Here is a 15,464-nt window from a genome sequence, read left to right as displayed (position 1 = left end):
CTATTCTGGGACATATTATAATTACTTCTTTAATTTCACCAATAAAATAGCCCATTTCTTCAGTAGTAAATTACAAGGCTATCTCAGTGGAAAAAAAAATTAGTTTGAATGTGGCTTGCCATCTCAAATAGTCATTTCAGTTTGGAATTTTCTCACTTCTTTCATTAGTTCTTTTTGTAAAATGTGAAGATACTTTCTAGGTAAATTAATCCCTCCCAAGTGGTAAAATAACTTCGTTTTTGGAAAGAGTTATTAGAGTCTTATTCTTTATAATCTTAAATACCACTTAGGTTAGACTGAACAGTACATGAAAAAATTACACTAGTTAAAAAAAGAATGATTGTGACCTAGGCCAAGTACATTGCAATTATATGTTCACGGAGCTTTCTTCTGGGAAAAGCATGATATAGATGCCCATGAAATTTCCAAAGTTTAAGTATTTTTGTAAATTAGGTTGTTCCTAGTTAAACAGGTGGCTTTAAAGGCTGGTTTCGCTGTTGTTTTAATCATAGTTTAGTTACCATGGAGAAATATGCAAGTTAGCATTTATACACAGAAGTGAAATTTATGCTGCATAGATAATAGCCTAAATTTAGCTTGACTTAAGTTTACCACTTCCTTTTTTTTTAACCCAAAAGAATAATAATATATCACATATATCCATTAACAAGTTAATTTCTTTAAACGCCACTGTTATATTTTTAGAGAATTTCTTTTCTTAAGCTTCAATGGACACTCTGTCAATGTGGCTTTTTCCCCATGCTGAGCATAATGTCACGTATTACATTTGATTTGCTCTAACTGTGTCACCCTTAGGTTTAATAAAAGGCTTTGCTAAGTTTAAAATCAGTCATGTGATGAAAAACTAATGTTTGGATACATTGTGCCTCGTGGGATTTTGCAAAGGACTATTATTTTATACTGGAAATCTTCAGAAAATATGCAGTGGTGTTGGGACCGTCCTGATTTCAGAGCTCAGCAATAGGGTTGATGATCGTTTGGCTGTATTTTCTGAGACAGGTCTATATAATGTACTCTTTGGATCTCAGTGTCCTCTTAGCTGGGTGATAGATTTTTCACCCTGAATTAAGAGGTTCGTTTGTGTGGAATCCAGCAGCCGGGAGCTGCCTTAGCTGCCGTTTGTTCTACCCAGTACCTCAGAGCGAAGGCTAAGTTTTCAAGGACAAATGTAGTAAAAGTGTCCTCATGCAACACGAGGTCCCCCAGCACAGGGAGAGAGCAGCAGATCCCTTTCAACACCAGCTGTTCTCACAGATATAGATTGCTGCAGTGAAATTTTCTTAATATAATTCAGGAAGCTCTAGAGAATTCTCCAAAACAACTGTGCCAACAAGGAACACGTTGAATTTTTCATCAGCTGCCCAATGCTGAGAGCTAGTGGGCAATCCGTTCATTCATGACCAGATGTTCAGCGTGGTAACGCTCTGCAGTTAACCTGAACCCTGTGGCCTGTTTACCATTGGCTACAAGGACATTGGCAGCAAGCTGGCATTGGAGAATTGAGGCCTGTACAAGCAAAAGACCGAAGTGTGTGTCTGTGGCTTCCTGGTTTTCACCAGCGACCAGACAAGGTAGGGAGTGATGAAAGAAGGGAACGCCATCACATCAGTCATCCTGGAGGCACGGAGAATTTGCTGTAGGATTGTGTCTTGGGGGAACAGTTGGCAAATTCTTACACTCCTTTTTATTTGGGAAGAAAGGCGGTCTTTGTTTAGTTGGATGGATTTTTTTCTTTTTTTTTTCAACCTGTGTCTAAACCATCAAACTTTTTGTGGTGAGGGCAATGGGTGGTTAAGACAGTAAGAAAAAGGTTTCTAATTTTAAACTGGAGGAAGTCAATAAAGCTGACTCTTAATATTGAAACCTTATGAGGTCCAACCTGGAATTGGAAATATGTGATATTTTTGCCCTGGGTAAACTTTATTTTTATAGGTGGGGAATATGTAGATCTTCCATTCATACAGATTCACCATTTCCTTTATGTACATGTTTCGGGCCCATGACATTTCTTTTTTTGCGGTACGCGGGCCTCTCACTGTTGTGGCCTCTCCCGTTGCGGAGCACAGGCTCCGGACGCGCAGGCTCAGCGGCCATGGCTCACGGGCCCAGCCGCTCCGCGGCATGCGGGATCTTCCCAGACCGGGGCACGAACCCGTGCCCCCTGCACCGGCAGGCGGACTCTCAACCACTGCGCCACCAGGGAAGCCCGCGTGACATTTTTGAGAGCTGTTTTAAGTCATAGTATTTGGGGGAAGGAGGGACTTAGGTAAAATAAAGTAGGGGTTTTTGAAGAAACAATATAATTGTACACCTTGAAAAGGATTCTTTCTTAAAATGATGAACTGTGTTTGATGCTGGAAGTGAGCATGGGAGGCAGGATTTCACAACTTGTTTGTCTCAGATGGAGGACTTTTCTTCCCACCTCCATGGCGCTGCATGGTAATTCATTGTAAAATAGGTGTCACATGAAATTGACCATTTTAACTAACTGCGCAACAGTTTAAAGTATTATTTCAAAGCTGTAAGGGGAAAGGAGAGAAACAAATTTTCTTATTTGACCATTTTTATTTTGGGGCTCAAACAGAGCCATCCCAACAAGAAGTTGGCCTTTGTTTACTTGAAACTAGAAGAGAAAGTCATCATGGGATAAACCTTTTGCTTTTTGGAGGCTTGGGCTGTTTGCTCTTCCTATAGAATTCCCGACTCCCCCTGCCGCGTCTCTAGTGACACCCATCCTTCAGGGCACAAAGGGAACTTGGAGGGTCTTTGGAGCAGCAGAACCCTTGCAATATTGACGTTTGCTTTGGCAGAGCTTTCTGCCTTTGGTTTACAAGGCTGTAGTAAACACTTCCTTTGCATTTCCTGCTTACAAAGAAAGCTTGGGTTACATGTTGCACTGAGATAGGGAAATTTCTCAGTACTCCATTTAAACCGGCATTTCACTAGCCCTTCGAATCACACCGAAGGAGTCTGTGTTTCATTTGCCTGGGTGATTTTTTTTTTTTTTTTTCCCTTCTCTTTCTGAAAAGTCCCTTGGCTTGTTGACTTGGAAAAAGCAGGTTTTGAATTACAGTAGGTACTGACGTTGGGCTGCCGGGCCACGCTGTTTTCTGGGATGCTAACTTGCTGATAGAAAAGCGAGAACCAGTTTACAGTAGCTCTGACACCACTGTTACCTTTCCTCAGTCCTCTCCAGCTGCTCCCAGCCCTTCGGATGCCTTCGCCGTGCACACAGTTTGTTCTTGGGTGTGAAAGCAAACAGTATTTGAGTTGGCGGCAACTTCTCTTTCAGTGGAGTTTGCTGCCTCGGCAAGAAACCGCAGCGTGAGCTTTCTGCTGCTGAAGGTTTCCACTGGCAGGATGGCCTTTTCCCACATTTCCTTGGTTTAAGGAAACAGATTTTTGAACTTTTTTTTTTTTTTTAAAGACAAAATGCCAAAATTTAACAGCTGGAGTTAGTATATAATTTATGGTTTTTACTTTACGTTCCTGTGGATGTATCAAAACTAAAAATCGGCAATTATTGTTAAATTATGCAAGATTTTGCAAAAAGAGTGATTAAAAATAGACCCTCTGTTAAAAGGAATTCAAAAAAGTCATTGTTACCCAAACAGGTATTCTCAATTATTCTATCTTTAATGGTTTTTAATTGTTATAATTTACTGATATTCTGTTACATCTCTCAGAGGAGTTGTTTCTGAAAGCTCTTTGTTTTTCCTTTGAGGAACAAGTAGAGTTTGTTCATTTGAACCTCTTCAGCTTTTTTTTGTTTGTTTTTCCAAACTTTATTTTTTATTTTTTTACATGTCAGTGTTAATCCTTGCTTTAGGTAACCCTTCTTGTCACAGTGGTTTTGTCTGGAGAATCTTAACTGTGAGAGCAAAGCAGACTCAGACCTGTTGCCTGTCAAGGTGATAGTTTTTGTCAACAGGAACTCCTGTGCCTCTCTCAAGGAAGTTATCCAGGTCTTTGTTACGGGAGAGAATCTACCTTTTTTTAGGCAAGCGTCGATTTTCCTATATTTCCTTTAGGAGAAATTTATACCCACACCTTACAGATTTAGCATGCATATTCCTCATTGGCTGGAGGCCTCGCTAAATTGGTAACGTATCAGAATCAGGAAACGAATGCAAGTCAGTCAGTAAAAAGAAAAAAAAAATGGCTGAATGTTGCCTCCAGATAGGTAGTATTTTTGTCCTATCAGAACATAGAGACTGGTGGTTTTATTGTTATTTCTCTTTCTGTGGATAGAGGTGAAGACTCTGAGAAGCTTTATTAACATCTCCAAAAGCCACACCTTTGTTTAAAAAGCGCCCCTAACCTGTGTTTTCCTGATTTCTCAGAAAACAAAATAGGAAGTGAGAAGGCCTTTCTCCTTGGTATGGTGTGTTAGTATAAAGATCATTCAATCTACATGTTAGATTTAGGGTCAGAACGTTAGCTGTGATGAATAACAGGGGACAGAATTTTTCTTTTCTTTTCAAGGATAGTGGCAGTTAATCATTTTTATCTGCCCGTTTTGTAGACTTGATTAGATTTATTATGTATGCCGCGTGTTTATGGCATTTTTATTATATGTTGTTAATTTGTTGTAACTGCCACCACTTTTTTTTTTCTCCTTCCCTTTTCTCCCTGGAGGACCCTTCAAAGCATCTAAGTGTCAGTTGTTACCTTGTGCTTTGAGAAACTTTATTTAATTTTTAATTTTAAAAAAGGCATGATAGTCTACTGGTTAAAAAGAAAAGTAGCAGCGTTATGTATCTTAATAAAAAAGGAAAACTTGCAGTTGTGTTCTGCTAAACACTTATGTTTTTGTTGTTGATGAAGTGCTACATGTTCGGGATGGACTTAGAGACTACACATTTTTAAAAACACTTCATCCGAAACCCAGAAGGGAGAGCCGTCGAACATGCACTGAAGTGCGATCTTCTTTATTACTGGAAAGTTGTATATGTAGTTCGCAAATCACTACTAGGGAAGACAATTGCGACGTGCATCACTTCATCAACAGCAAAACATTTAAGCTGCTTAAAAAGTCAGGCAGTCTAAAGATGCATTTTAGAACAACACACTCTTTTTTAGCTTACTAGCTCTCAGAATGGATATGGAATCTGTTAAATATAGAGGCAATTCTTTAAATAAGGCCGACAGTTAAAATTGGGAAGCAGGAGAATTAGATTGGAAATGATTTACGATGAGTCTACAGGACATTCAAAAAATAAAGTTAGCAAAGGAAATCCACTGGCTGTATTGGCTACATGACAGCAAAGGATTTTTACTTTTCCTCCCTTTTGAATTGGCTGGATATATAGGCAATGCAGAGAAACAGACTTTCAGGCGGAAAAATTGACAGTGTTTTTCTTTTTACTGTATGCTCTGGCATTGGTTTGGTACTGGCATTGTAAGTCTCTGACTATAACTAAGTCAGTTTCTTGTTTTGACAGTTACAAACTTTTTCAATAACAGAGAACCACCCATTCTCTTACGAGCATTAGACGCTGAAATAAATAGAAGCTGGATTGAAGAGCAGCTTTGTTTTCGTCATGCATCGTGAACATATGGGTCCTTAAAAAATACCATTTGAAGATGACACGGGTGTGGTTATTGAGCTTATAATGTGTAATAATCACAGATGCACACAGGTCACGTTTAAGAATTGGTATACATTTGTTCATACTCCACCAGAAGAAGTTTATACACTTCTGTGGAACAAACAATGTGAATTCAAAGAGACAGATTACAGACAATGTTAAGTTCTTTAGTTATGAAATGGTTCCACTGACAGCTAAAACTTGTTCTTATGGTGGCTTATTAAAGCATTTAAAATTCTTACTTATAATGGGAGGAGAAAAGAAATATAATTTTAGAAATTTTACACATAAAATCACTAATTATTCCAATTATAGCAGTATTAAATTAACCAAGAAAAGGTTGTATGTTTACTAACTAGCGGTAGAGAGAGGAGTTTATGGTGATGAAGTTATTAAGCCAGCTTTTGACTTTAGTGTTATACGAGATGCATGATGCCCCATAGTGTGCGTGAGAAGGTCGTTTGACTCCTTCATCCTCTTAGCTCAGTAGGTGTTTAAAATTGCCATAGGCAATTCTGAGAAAACAAAAGTTCATATTCAAATGCTGTACTTAGGGAAAAAGTGCTAAGAGAAACGAGGTATTTCTTTACCCCCCTGGAGAATTTAAGCTACAGCTTGCTGAAGATGTGAACTTTAGTTATTTGGGTTAGGGGAAGAGAGATGGTGTCCTGGCTCTTGGAAACAGAGTGGATACACAGCAAAGACCAAAAAGCTTGGTACTTGAGGAGACCAACAAATAATTCCCTTTGGCCGAGACACAGAGTTTGTAAAGGAGAAGAGAGAAAATGAGTTGGTAGGTAGCTGACACATGACCGTAGAGGACTTCAGATTTGGGTTAAGAAGCAAGGAATTTATTCAGTAACGTTAAATTAGTATTAATAATAGCAGACAGCATTTGCTATAGGCAAGACATCAAGCATAGTGATTTACAGTTTGTTATGTTTTCCTTCTTACAAGCATCCAAGGAAGGGGACGCTATTATTATCCACAGTTTACCATACAGATGAGATTGAGTCTTGGAAAGGCTAAGCCGTCTTACCACGGGTACAAAGTCGTGAGATGGAGCCAGGGTTTCAAACTGGTTCTGTGACTCAAGGACCAGCCTTTTGAAGACCCTAATGGCACAGCCAGTGGGCATGACCAGGGTTTCTATGAGCACAGGAATCGATCGCTCAGTCAGAGCTGGGCTGCAGAATGGTTCATCTGTCATCATTTTACAGACTATAGTGAGGAGCCCCAATTGGAGGAGATGGTGATGTTTCTGAAGAGCCACAGTCAGAGTCTTCAGTAGGGTTGTTGAAGAGATTGGGAAGGAGAAGACAGAGGGGTAAAAACACCTTTGAAGTTTCATTGGCTGGACTTGGTGTGAAAGAGATGGACGATTGGAGAATCGGGTGGGTGTTCCCCACTCTTATTCCCAGAAGATGAGAGAGGGCAGGCCGAGGTTTGGATGTCGTTTTAGGTGCAGGTGTCAATCTCAGGTGGAATCTTACTGGAAGACGATGAAATACACATTGAACACAAGGCTGGGAAGGTAGTTGGGCTGAAGATGGACACCTGAAGCCAAGGGAGTGAGTACAGAGAGGCAGACTGGTACGTTTAGTGAGGGGGGAGGGAGGGGAGAAGAAAGAGTGGCTGGAGAAGGCGACCAGGAAATAAATCAGCCTCATGAGATAAAGAAAACCCTTTCTGCACATTGAAGATGACAGATTTGTAGGCCATGCTTCAGACACATACCTATACATATTCATATTTGTATACATATTCATGTACATATTTATATATGTCTTCCTATATACATTCATATGTATCACTGTGTGTATTTGTATGTGTATCGTGAGCATGTGCCGTTCCCTCAAGCACACAGATGTATACTTGGGAGCCTTTCCCACCCCCGGGTAGGCTAGGTATCCATCTCTCCCGTGAGCCACCCACAAGGGACGATTCTGCTCCATAGTGCTGCGACCTGAGAGCCACAGAGGGAAGACAGAGTTTACTTCTAGATAGTGTAAGGTTCAGACCAACACATAGAATTTTATACCCCGCCCCTCCCCCCCCACCCAGTGCATTCCAACCCAGAAGCCTGGCTGCTTTAAATGCTATGGTAAATGCTAAGTGATCTATAATAGGATTGTACAGAATTCAGCAAGATTACCATTATGTTGTGAAATATGGGCTAAGAGTGTGGTCAATAAATGTGTTAACTTTTCATGTGGGGTGATATTTTTCTCCTTTGAAAAATCCATTCATCTGCTGAAGTACATTTGGGAAGTTCACGGCTTTCATTGCTTTGGCCAATGCAGGATGGTGGTTAAGAATTTTTTTTTTTTTGCTTCCCTTCTTTAGACCTCTTCTTAATTCCTAACAAGGTTCACAGCGAAGACTTTCAGGTCTTTCTTTCTTTCTTTCTTTCCTTTCTTTCTTTCTTTCTTTTCCCCAACAGCCAATGAAATACTGTGTTACTGCTAAGGTCTGTTTGTGTTATTGATTGGAGAATGAGGTAGTGGCCTTTTTTCTTTTCAAGATGCCACTTAAGTGATTCCCTTTCAGGATTCTTTAAACTGTCACCCTGATGAAAATTGCCCTCCCATGTTAGTAAAATTAAGCTTCTCCTTCTTGATTCCTTACAGGGACTTTGTCTCAAGGGTTAGAGTGGTTCGGGGACTTCCCTGGCAGACCAGTGATTAGGACTCCACGCTTCCACTGGGGTGCGGGTTCGATCCCTGGTCGGGGAACTAAGATCCCACATGCTCCATGGTGCAGCCAAAAAAAACAAATAAATAAAAATTAAAAAAGGGTTAGAATGGTTTGGAACACCTTAAAAAGCTTTTGTGCCACCCATTCCACACACCGTGAAATTCATGTGAACCCTTTACAGACAGTGATAGTCATTTTAAGAAAATAGATTTAACAAAATTGTGCCCGTCTTCACACCAGTGCCACTTGGGATATCATCCACCTTTCTCCTGGGGGTCCCCAGTTGGCCGAGTGGCTGAGGGCTTTGTCATCATGGTTTGAGAAGGCATTTATCAACGGAGGTCACCCTGACTTTTGAGATGCTAATAAAATTGGCTTGAGCCTTTGTCTTATTCCCCATGGGACTTCCAGTGAGAATGTCTAGAAGCTTCATTTTCATGATTGATCTTGGTTAAAGAACTCTTGATATTCTCTCTTCTCGCTGTTGTGTGTGCTCTTCTCCTCTCTGGGTTGGAAAGTAGTTGCTCTCCATAATTTCCTTCCAACACAGCTCACACAGGGCATTGAACTTGAGGGAGTTCTAAGAAGTTTGCATCAGAGAAACTTAGAATGAAATTTTCTACAGGCTTGTTCTTAAAATAATGTTTGCCCCCTCTCAATCTGTCCTTGGATAGCTTTCTGTGTCGACCTCCAAACTTCTACTTTCTTCTCTTTCTCCTGTCTTTCTTCTCGCCTCTCTCTTTTTTTTTTGCTTTCTGTCACGAGCTCATATTTCTTAAAAACAGCAATTTAGCTTTCTCTTTCTGTTCACCGTCTCCTTCCAAGCTGGGTAGCTGGGGACCTTGTCTTCCACATTTCAAGTAGTGTATCAAGAAGGACTGCTGACACGTGGATGGACCTAAACACTGTCATACTGAGTGAAGTAAGTCAGACAGAGAAAGACAAATTATGATATCGCTTATATGTGGAAGCTAAAACAAAGGTACAAATGAACTTATCTACAAAACAGAAATAGAGTTACAGATGTAAACAACAAACTTATGGTTACAGGGGGTAAGCGGGGGGATAAATTGGGAGATAGGGATTGACATATACATACTACTGTATATAAAATAGGTAACTAATAAGGACCTACTGTATAGCACAGGGAACTCTATTCAATATTCTGTAACGGCCTGTATAGGAAAAGAATCTAAAAGAGAGTAGATATATGTGTATGTATAACGGATTCACTTTGCTGTATACCTGAAACTAACACAACATTGTAAATCAACTGTACTCTAATAATAATTTTTAAAAAAACCTAGACAAGAGGAAAAGAAAAAGAAAAAGGACTGCTGTGCTGACTGGTGATGAAAGGATCATCTTTTCACCTGTACACATGCGTAGACACCACTTCCTGTTCTCCCCTCTCCCTCTCCTTCACATGTAGCAAAAACTGACACTACTTTGCATGGGGAGATACATTAGGGTTTTATTCCAACTTTGGCCTGACCCATCCAACTCCATTCTTTTCAGTTGCTGCCCTTTACTAAGCCAAATAAACAGGTTATGCCTTGAGTTGCATAGAGGCCTTCAAAGTGCAGGCCCTAAATACCAGCATCTTCTCGCTGATAATTATTTTCTTATACAAGGTCAGCAGTCTGTCTCTAAATACTGGGGCAAAAAACCAGAATCTCAGCCTTACAAACACCTACTTTATAGGGATATTTAACAGCATTTTATTTGTTCCTTTGGTCATCTCATCTTCCTTGTAACATTTACTGCTCGTCTGCCATTCTTAAAACACGTCTTCTGTGATAATGAATTCTCCCTTCTCCCCCGGAAACGAAGGATAGTAATGAAATGGTTAAGTGGCGCCTTTCGCTGCAGATCTAGCTGAAAGCATGTGCAGTTACTGAGCCACCTGGAGCCGGCTCTCCTCATGTCGCTTCACCCTAATAGTGTCGGCCAGCGTGGCCATCTTATAATTAGATGAGGAACGTCAGGCAGCTTCCTGATGTTATCTTTCATAGTTTTCACGGTGATGCCCCCGACCTGGGGTTACAAAAACTCTGAAAGATATCCACCACCCTCGAAATGCACACTTACTGATTATCTTACACATTATGATACCGCCTCTAAATCTATCACTGGAGCAGTGGTCCCCAATGCCTGCGGTCTTAGAGTTCCAGGGCTCTGAGACGTCTCATCGTGGAGTTTTTCAGTATTTAAGTTAGGAGGGTTTTGGTGGTAAGCAACAGAAAGTCCAGTTCGGGCAGCTTAACCAGTGTCACTGGCAAGTCCTTAGTGGGTGAACTGCAGGAGAGATTTGATCAGGCTCTTTGCTCTGTTTTCCACAGTGGAGCTGACTTATCTTCAGACTGCCCCTATGTGCAGTCGTGAGATGGTTCCTAGCAACTGCTGGGCTGTAGATTTACTTGAACAAGTCAAGCAGCGGAGAGGAAAGGGGAATCTTTTCTTAAGATTTTTGGACAGATTCCTGAAGCTCTAATTGGACAAGTTTCCAGCACATTCCACTCTGCCGATGGCCAGGGAGATGGGATGTACTAATTAGCATATCCTAGGTAATATTTTTCCACCGCTAGAGCCAAGTGGAGTCAACCTCCCCAGAACCCTATGACTCCTCAACTTTCCCTTGGTTCTGTGTGAGAGGGGTTTGAAGGAAAGGATGCTGGGGCCACAGCTTCAAATGTAAACCTCATTGAGCAGTTTTATTAAGTTTCAAAAGGCCTGAAGTGAATTCAGTAATTTGCATGAGATAGCACCTTAGGGGTTAACCAAACTGTCTTTGGCTTTTGGCCATGAATATTTCAATCTGTGAGCTCTGATTGGCAATTTGGTAGGTATTCTGTATTAATTAATTCTTAACAAATAAATTTTAGCTGGTAGAATCTTCTGAAACTTAGTATCTGTGTAGGTGGGAGTGCTTAGAACTTGATAAAAATAGTTCATTGTGGTTTAAAAAGAAATTGGGAACCTCAGCCTTCTAATTGAGTTGTAATTCACCAAAGAAGTGATGACCAGTTGAAATACTGTGCAGATGTGGGGAAAAAAATGCCCTCTAGTTGTACCGGTCTTAGTTCCACAGTTTAAAATCCAGCATTTCAAGTGCTTTTTTTCAGATATGGTAAGTTTTACGTTTTACTAGCATGTTTAAAAAACATTAATCATGTGGAAAGAAAAAGATGATGAATTTTAACACTGATAGTGTCTATGACTCAACAACAGAAATTGTTGTTGGTGGAACCACCAAAAAACATTTCTCTCTTGGGGGAAAAATGTGTAGTTGAAAGGCCACAGAAGAGATGCATATTCAGTAAGAGTAATGAGAGGCAAACGCAATAATGTAAGATTGTTTTACAGGAAGAAATTTCTAAAAAGAATATAGCCAAGCTGTTGAGGAAATTCATTGTTAAAGAATAAACACTGTGCATATCAAACACCGAAGAGTGTAAAGTGTGTGGATGGTAATGTGAACTTACTCTAAGATGCAGGAAGTCTTTGATGCTTGGTGCATCTTGGAAGCATTTCCATCAGAGTGAAGAAAGCCATTGGGCCCTGCTTAGGTCATACTGGGTATTTTATCAGTGCAAAGTGATATTTGCTCTGAAGCATTTGGCCTAGACTCACGCTGAGCCGCTTGGCCTTTTGCTGTTGTTTTACCTGACTAACCCAGCGTTGGTTGTTTTGGACTGACTCTCTCACCAATTGCCAGACGAGGAATTCTTGGCCAGTGTGTCAGGGTCCTGTGAATGTAAAATAAGACCCTGCTGCTCCCCGTGGGGAGGCTGGCCAACCTGATGTTCTTGGGTAGCCTGCCTGACCTCCTGTCCACTAGGGGTCCACAGCTCAGACTCCACTCTGACCTTAGAAGACAGATCGCTACGTCTGGATGTCTTATTTACATAGTCTTTAGTTTTGTATCCCAACCCCTCCCTGCCTGCACCCATCTTCTTGGTTTCTTATTTTGCAAACTGCTTTGCCTTTCTCAGGCATTCTTCATGACTTTGCTTATGGTTTCCCTGGTTTTGATCTAAATACCACCTATACTTTATGAGCTTCTGTTTCCCTTTGAGTTCCTTCATTTGCTGGAATACAAATCAGTCTATTTAAAAAGGAGATTTTACATTATCCCTTTAAAGAAAAAGTAGTATCGGTTACCGGAGCTCGATGGTAACCTAAAATAAATATTTTGAAGGCAGCATGATGGTATACACAGGAGTTGGTAAACTTTGTGGTAAGGGACCAGGTGGTAAATATTTTCAGCTTCACAGGCCTTTATGGTCCTTTTGCAGCTACTCACCTCCATTGTAACGCCACATCAGGAGGAAACAAAACATAAATGAGCAGGCATGGCTGTGTTCAAATAAAACTTTATTTATGGATGTGGAAATTTGATTTTCATTTCATGAAATACTACTTTTCTTTCGATTTTTTCCCCCCAAACCCGTCAAAAATATAAAATCTCTTCTTATCTCATGGGCTTTATAGAAATCAGCAGCCACAGGCCAGGTTTGCCCACAGACCGTCATTTGCTGACCCATGATCAAAACTCACTGTAGACTGTTGACTACCTCTTCTTAAGGTATTGAGCTGGAGGGGTTCTCTCTTTTTTCAAAAGTGGGCCTCAGCATGTGTGAGGTGTCAGACCAGCACCCAGATGAGGCTTTGACCTTGGCATAATTAGAAGGGTTGCCCTGGAATTTGAAAGAACACAACTAAGGATGCAGTTCAGTGTAATTGGTTGTCATGTCTGTACCACCCCAAATCATTGTAGTGGTTTAAGTCCAGAACTTCAGGAAATAATGCCTTGTCTCTTGGTTCTACCCGGTCGTTCATCTAGTCATCACCCAGATAACGTCAAGATGAAGACACAGATAGCACAGGAGTGAGGCAAGAGGCAGAGAAAGGGAGAGGGTTCAACATCATAGCTAGAAGCAGCCTAGATTAGTGATGGGGGAGGATGGGGGTGAAAGAATGGCTTTTTTGTTAAGGGAGCAAATATCTGAAAGAAGAAAAGAACCTCTTAGACCAGAAGTTGGTAAGAATTTGAATGTTTTGCCAACGAATCCATTACCCTGTCTCGTCTTGCTGATAGTATCATGTAGTGTTACCCGTTCATCTCCCAGCAGTAGCTTCTTTGGTGTTTGTGTGTCACATCGTTCTATTCCAGAAGTTTCTGATGTTAGTGTTTCCTCTCCCTTGGCAAAAGGAACAAGGGAAATTGGTGACCCAGGATAGCGTCTCCTTATCCAACTACTTTCTGTCGCTTTGTGGTAGCTCATTCAGTGATAAACCTCAAATACAGGCTTTTTATTTTCTTGGGCTGTATTGATTCTGTTTTACATATGGTTTGGACAGGAATCCTTGAGTTCTTTCTTTTTTTTTTTTTGAGTTATCTCTTGACAGAATTCTGTGTTAGAAAGCTAGCACCGGTGTGGCTTCGTCTCTTAACTTGAGGTAAATGTCTGGAGGGTATGAGACTTTAGATGGCAACAATAGTGGAATATTTTGCTTTACACTGTGATGGGTAAGTCCACCAAATTCTGGGGAAGCATTTCTATATAGCATTCATAGGATAATAATTATTACTACTATAACCTGAAAAATAATCAATCTTCATGTTACCAGCAAAAAAATGATTTTTATTTCAAAGCAGACTTCTTAAAATAAAGTTGTTTTTTCAAGTTGCTTTACTTTCCAGGATCAACATGAACCAGGAAACCTTATACCAGAAGTATTAGCTGATATGTTCTTAAGTGTGGTAGTATAATTGTCAAGTAATTACCCAAGTTGGGAAGAGAGATCTGGTTGCAAATTCTGGCTAAGCTACTTAGTAACTTTGTGACCTTGGGAAAGTTATTTCATCTTGTTAAGCCTCAATTTTCTCATTTGAAGATGCAGGTGAAAAATCACCTCCCTCACTTCAGGAATTGAAAATATTCTAGTTTATCAGATGCTTAGGGGTTGCACGGGCTTATGCAAAAACAGTTCTGAGCACGGTGCATAGTAAGTAAAAAATATTTCCTTTCTGTGATATTTATTTACCTAATTAGATAAAAGGAGTTCCGATTGTCCTCCTTCTGCTGGCTGCCTAGGCTGAAGTTAAGTAGTAGAAGATATTTCAATCTAGGAGTCAGTACCCGTCTCACCTTTCTACGTTTTTGCTGTCTGATTTAGAGTTATCTTCTCTTACGTAAAAAGGCAGTGCGTGCAGTCCATATGAGATCAGAATTTGGGTACCTTCACATCAGTGACTGTGGCCCCCTGAAGTCTGTTAAAGTTGCTTTAACAAACCCAGGAAACATTGACTCACACATTTTAACACCTGATCATCAATTCAGATGTTCCTGCTTACCCATTCACCATTTACTTTTTTCCTCCAGTTTTTATTAATTTTGAGAATGAGAAAGAATGAAGAATCTTTTCTGCATGTCGCTCAGTTTCAAGTTTCTATAGGTAAAAGGTGAATAAATATGACAGGTATCGTTAGATACTCCTCTGTCCTCCCTTCTTTTGCTACCTGTCACCTTTCTTCAATTTCTTGCATCAGCTTCTACGTCTGGAGGATGTATGTGACGTGGAAAAGTCATCCTCCAGCCCCATGATTCTCAGATGCTGTCTGGGAGATGAAAGAGGAGCATAGCACGATGCCATTGAAGAGTCAAGAGGAAAAGCTTAAAAGAAAGTGAAGTCAAGGGGCTTCCCTGGTGGCACAGTGGTTAAGAATCCACCTGCCAACGCAGGGGACACGGGTTCGAGCCCAGGTCCGGGAAGATCCCACAAGCCGCAGAGCAACTAAGCCCGTGCGCCACAACTACTGAGCCTGCGCTCTAGAGCCCATGCACCGCAACTACTGAGCCCACGCGCCACAACTCCTGAAGCCCACGTGCCACAACGAGCCTGTGCTCCCCAACAAAGAGAAGCCACTGCAATGAGAAGCCCATGCACCACGATGAAGAGTAGCCCCCGCTCGCCCCACCTAGAGAAAGCCCGCACGCAGCAACAGAGACCCAATGCAGCCAAAAATAAATAAAATAAAAATAAGAAAGTGAAGTCAAGAACTCATTTATATAAATTTGGAAGTTGAAGATGGTGGTGTGGTTTTCCTTGAGCCCTCTTTTGGGGTAAAGCAAATTCTAGACATAACTG

General features: G+C 40.8%; 1 protein-coding gene across 2 annotated transcripts in view; it reads left to right on the top strand.

Moving 5' to 3' along the window:
• Nucleotides 1-15,464, top strand: part of FOXP1 (forkhead box P1) — a 502,532-nt gene that overhangs the window by 92,164 nt on the left and 394,904 nt on the right. The gene's annotated exons all lie outside the window — the stretch shown is intronic.

Source organism: Delphinapterus leucas, chromosome 10 (assembly GCF_059928025.1).
Source record: "Delphinapterus leucas isolate spDelLeu-1000000601 "Yukka" chromosome 10, BTC_Dleu_Yukka2, whole genome shotgun sequence".
In the NCBI taxonomy this organism is placed as follows: Eukaryota; Metazoa; Chordata; class Mammalia; order Artiodactyla; family Monodontidae; genus Delphinapterus; species Delphinapterus leucas.
This window is presented reverse-complemented; position numbering and strand designations above follow the sequence as displayed.